Here is a 5,938-nt window from a genome sequence, read left to right as displayed (position 1 = left end):
CGCATTACTCTGGTCAGCTCCACTATTTCCTTTCATGTACATTTTGGTCTCTAGGCCCGGTATCAAGGGGTGCACACAGGGTGTTTTCTCGCAGGATCCAAGAATGTTCCAGACAGTCCTAGGCTCACTAGCTGTTGCTAGGTCGCACATTATGCTATACTTATTGTTAACAGTAAAAATACTATTGGAGCTCTAATCATTTTTTTTTCTTTTTACTTGCAATGCTAGTGATAGAACCAAAGGCTGCTATCTATATCAAACAAGAGAAACGTAAAGGAAACTAAACAATTTTACGTAATCACATTGCCGTGGTCCTATACAGTAAACTAGAAATTCAAGGGACATGATTTTTCTGAATGCAGGAGACTCCGGTTTCATTCCTGGGTCCGGAAGATTCCCTGGAGAAGGTACAAGCTACCACTCCAGTATTCTGGCCTAGAGAATGCCATGGACTGTATAGTCCATGGAGTCACAGAGTCAGGCACCACTGAGCCACTTTCACTTTCACATGTGGATATTATGTAAAAAAATGTGGTAACAGATCTAGAACCTTTGGCAAGCTAACGAATGAGTAATCTAAATATGAATAATCAACTTTGTCCTGCATGGTGATTACCGTCCGGTATTTGCTTTGAGAGCAGTTGAACTCCTCATTATTAAAGAGAAATAATCCTTTCCTCTCTGAAACATTTGTGAACCATTCAGTTGGGTGTGGTGAATAAAATACTTAAGGATCTAATACATAAAAATGCAATAGACAAAGCACATTATTTTTTCGCTCCCTTTCTCAAAGGATGGAATATTTTGTATTTGCCCTGATTTTATGTCTTGACTTCATGCACCATTGTATAGTGACATTTTTAGTTGAAATACAGTAGGACTAAAAATATTGATAGAATACTAATAAATCATGTTGGTATGTGTGGTTGTCACATAGGATTCACAGGAGATTTAAATTCACAGTTGTCAACGTAAAGGATTCATGCTATTTAGCTTCTTCATGAACCTATACCACAAAGGAAGAGCTTTTCGCAACATATTTCACTGAGGGAACTACAAGGATGATAGGCGTAATATTATGTGTCAACTCATGGATTTCTAAGCATTGCTCACAATACAGATCTGCTTTTCAACATCAGGGTTCTTTCAGTGTCCTTGAACAGCAATTGTTTTTCTGTTCATTTCAGTTCAGTCGCTCGGTCGTGTCCGACTCTTTGCGACCCCCATTGAACCGCAGCACGCCAGACCTCCCTGTCCATCACCAACTCCCAGAGTTTACCCAAACTCGTGACCATTGGGTCGCCGATCCGCTGTCGTCCCCTTCTCCTCCTGTCTTCAATCTTTCCCAACATCAGGGTCTTTTCAAATGAGTCAGCTCTCCAAAAACTGGAGTTTCAGCTTCACCATCAGTCCTTCCGATGAACACCCAGAACGGATTTCCTTTAGGATGGACTGGTTGGATTTCCTTGCAACCCAAGGGACTCTCAAGAGTCTTCTCCAACACCACAGTTCGAAAGCATCCATTCTTCTGCGCTCAGCTTTCTTTATAGTTCACCTATATATTCTGTATACAGAAGAAAAACACTCATGAGTATAAAACTTGTTCACATAAAACGAGTGTATGAATTGTTATCTTCCCAACCCAGAGATCAAACCCACATCACTTCCATATCCTGCACTGGTAGGCAGAGTATTTACTGACTGTGCCGCCGAGGAATCGATACACATTTCAAGAACCACTGCCATCAGCTTCTCCTGTTCATGACCGAGGTAGGAGAAAGAATGCTGGAAGAAGTACCCGTAAGCATATTATTTAGTCAAGGAACTGTTGTTATGCTGGGTACTCCAGTTATTACCGGGACAAGTCAGTTCCTCCAATGATGATCAGTATACCTGAAAAATTCTTACAAATTCATGGAATGCGATGTCTATATGATCAATGTGTTCATCTTATGCTACTGCTTCAGGTAGACCTGCTTCAGCATGAAGGACTGCACTTGAAGGGATGCCTACTATTCCAGCTCAAGCAACAGATACTGCAGTGCAGATCACTGTCCTTTGTTGAACAGGATCAGCAGTTTGTCAACATAGGTAACACGCCAGAGCAAGCCTTGGGATGCAACTCTGAAAACAGGCTAGGCCCTCTTTTTCCCAAGCCCTGCGATAAAATACGAATCCAAAAAAGAAAAATAGCAACGATTTTGTCAGGACTTCCTCACTTTTGTGTTCTGGATGGCAGGAAGCACACACTGAGGCCAGATGACTGCAGGATTTAATTGTGAGCTAACATTGGGTGGGGTGGAAGCTCATCACTCTAGGAAGAATGTGGCTAAACTAAACTGTTTGACTTTCCTTCACTTCATGTACATAGAGTTCCATAATCCTTCGTTAAGGAATTCAGTAAGTTGTACTTCCTTACACCTTCACCATCTCTTGGTTTACACGAATGTAAGTTCCTAGTCCAGCACTTATTTATACAACGTGTGTTACAGGTAGTAATAGTACATAAATGATGATGAGCAATGACAGGAAGTTTATTTCTTCTCTGTTCGACTTCTCTATTTTTATACAACCAAGCAGTGAAATATACTTATGAATGTGAATATTTTAGTGGTGTGTAGAAATACATAGTGTTGGCACAATAATTACCAGGGTATCGTGTCTTTTTCATATATTCCTTTGGAGATTCTGTTCCATTATATGCTATCATAAGATATTCAATACAGTTTCTGAAACTACAGAGTAGGTCCTTGTGGTTTCTTTCATACGTAGTACTATGTAGTTGTTAATACTTCAAACAAAAACTGGTACACAAATATTCATAGCGACCTTATTCACAATAGCCCAAAGGTAGAACCCATTCAAGTGTCCATCGGTGGGTGAATGAATATGCATCACAGGGTATATTCAAAAGCTTGAACAGTATTCTACCATACAAAAAGATAAACTGAAATGGTTCTGCCACTGCACAAGACACTACAGAAATTACTCCAAGACTAACACATGGAACAAACAGATATTTCAATTCTAATTCATGCTATGTACCCAAAAGGTTTGGAAAAGGGGGCTGAAAAAAATGCATATTTCTGCAGTCATAGTCACAACAGCGTGATTCACACTGGCCAACAAACGGAGGCAATCTGAGTGTCCATGGACAGCCTGTTCCATAAACAAACTGTGGTAGACACACAATGGAATCTGACTCGGCCCTTCAAAGTCGGTAATTCTGACAATGCCACAATGTGGACGAACCTTATGGTCATTATATTAAGTGAAATAAACCAGACCAAAATAGGAGAAACATTCTGTGATTCCACTAGTATGACATATCCAAACAAGTCAAATCCAAAGCCAGAAAAACAGAAAGTAATTCCCAGGGATCGAAGACAGTTCATGTTTCACAGAACCTGCCCAGTTTCCCTTGGGGAAACTGACTTCTCATGACATCTCCAAAAATAATTGGAAGCCATATCCAGTCAAATGAATGTAGACATAATTTTATAATGTACACCAACCTCACTCAAACTTCTCAACAGATAAAAGGCAAAATTGTACCTATGGTACCTCAGCTTTGTTTAAAACTGTATCTACAGTGCTTTAGTTTTGCTTATGAAATTTAACCAAAACAAAACAAAACACTAAAGTCTATCCAAAAAAGGACATAAAAATGATAACATGAACTTTAAAAAATTATAAATTTAAACTGTGAAAAACCTCATTCACAAAACTTAAACACAAGCCACAGAAAAAATATATTGACAAAATACATATATGATAAAGGATCGTACTCCAAATATACCAAAATATCTGGAACAAACAACCTCATTAAAAGTGTATAAATCTTAACGCCTGGCCAAAGAAAAGATACAGATAGTAAATCAGCATATCAAAAATACTCAAAATCATATATCATTAGGAAATTACAATCTAAAACAGCAGTGAAGTAGCACTGCACACCTATTAGATCCAGTAAGCTCAAAAAGTTGAAGGGGGCACGGGGCTTCTCTGGTGGCTTAGTGGTAAAGAATCTGCGTGATGATGCAAGACACTCAGGTTCGATCCCTTACCCAGGAAGATCCCACCTGCCAGAGAAAGCCGGATTTTTCCACAGCTAAACAAGGCTCACCTGTGGCCTGAACACTACACATCTAGCACTTACTAAACAGCTTTGAAAAAGTGTCCAGACAAAAAATATCACACAATTATACACAGCAGCTCTACTTCTAACAGTTAAAAACTTTCAAATATCAGGATGTCTTCGGGCGATGACTGTGTAAGCAAATTGGGATACATCCAAAGTGAAGGGGAGCAAATGCTACCCCAAAATATACCACTTCAGCATGAGAATTAGTTGGACCTAATTAACTTTCTTTTCTTTAAGAGGACACATGCTCATCTCTGAAACCCAAGTTCAAGACGGCTCTTCTGTGAGTCACATTTACAAGAGAAATCTCATTTCAAAGGAATCCTTGGTATATACCAGATAGAAGGATGACAGTCTTGTGAAACTTTTTTTTTTTTAATCAATAGGGAAACCTAAGATGTAAATCTGTAGAACGACCATATCCTTCCTTTCCTTTGGTTTTATTTTTATTAATATTGATTTTTTTTTTTTTTTTTTTTTTTTGTATTTGGCTGCACCAGATCGACCTTCCTTGAGGCCAGCCAGATATCGTTGTGGCATGGGAAATCTAGTTCTCAGATCAGGGATTGAACCTGGGCCTCCTTCTTTGGGAGTGTCCAATCTTAGCTACTGGACCACCAGGAAGCCCCTGATTTGGTTTAAGATGACGATGGTATCTAAGGTGATATCTTGGGCCATTTCAGTAAATGACTCAGTTTCTTGAGTTTCTTCAAAGCACGCACAAGGTACACATTATTTAACCGGTTTGCAAAACAAGGAAAGGTAGTTCATACTACAACACTGTATGCTTACAAATATCTAAATGGTAAATGGCATGTTATTTATTTTTAATTACTGTGCAGAAAAAAAAGAATGCATGATTCACACATTTTACAACATGAATAAACATTAAAACCATCTTTAGTGAAAAATATCCATATAGAAAAGGCCACACAGATCCCATATTCGCCGTCTGCTTTAAATCCATCAAATTTGTCCAAATCACTGAAAATCTCAGTAACATTCTTAAAAAAAAAAGATGGGAAGAAAAGTTATATTCATACAATTGAACAATTACTGAAAGGGAAGTGGGGCTGTGGATTACATTATACTGTAGAAACCATATGATGTCCTGATTTTGGAGACTATGTGCAGGTTCTGCAGGAGAATGCACCCATTTTAGATAAAACACATAGACTGTTTTAGATGATGTGGCAAATGTGAGCACTTTTTCCCTTTGCTAGAAGTTTTCTGTACATTTTACACGGAAAGGAAATTATGTTTCAAAACAAACAAGTCAGATGAGACAGGCATGAAAATTTTCTATAGAGTTCAGACTTACCCAGGCGAAGTTCAAGGAAATCTGTGATGCTCCACTGCCCTTGAAGGAGTCCAAATGGAATGAAGAAGTACTGTGGGAAGTCTATTAGTAACCACCATGCCTTGGGTCTGCAGGAGAAACAGATTTTATAAATAAAATTTTCCCCATAACTTCACAAAAAGTTGTTAGACTACATTCAGTAAAGTTTAAAAATTTCTGATCAATTGACAATCATATAAAATACTACAACTTACAATCCCAATCAATATACAAAATTCACTTGCATTTGTGTACACTAATACCAATCAGAAAAAAAAAATTAAGAAAATCCCACTTATAATTGCATCCAAAAGAATAAAACATTTAGCAACAAACTTAATCAAGGACATAAAAGACCAGTAGTCAGAAAACTAGAAAGCACTGATAAAGAAACCAAAGAAAAGACAAATAACCAGAAAACTAGTCCACGCTCAGGCACTGGAACAATGAGGAAT

The 5,938-nt window shown here is 38.2% G+C and overlaps 1 long non-coding RNA gene across 1 annotated transcript; it reads right to left on the bottom strand.

Annotated features, from left to right (window-relative positions):
* Positions 1-767: 767 nt before the first annotated feature.
* On the bottom strand, positions 768-5,566 carry LOC129653862 (uncharacterized). The gene is made up of 2 exons (XR_008715246.1): positions 5,466-5,566; positions 768-1,564 (listed from the first exon to the last, which is right to left on the bottom strand). It is a non-coding gene; the product is annotated as an uncharacterized LOC129653862 (long non-coding RNA).
* Positions 5,567-5,938: the final 372 nt, after the last annotated feature.

This window comes from Bubalus kerabau, chromosome 5, assembly GCF_029407905.1.
Source record: "Bubalus kerabau isolate K-KA32 ecotype Philippines breed swamp buffalo chromosome 5, PCC_UOA_SB_1v2, whole genome shotgun sequence".
NCBI lineage: Eukaryota > Metazoa > Chordata > Mammalia > Artiodactyla > Bovidae > Bubalus > Bubalus kerabau.
Note: the sequence above shows the minus strand (reverse complement) of the source record. Positions and strands in the feature narration are given on the sequence as shown.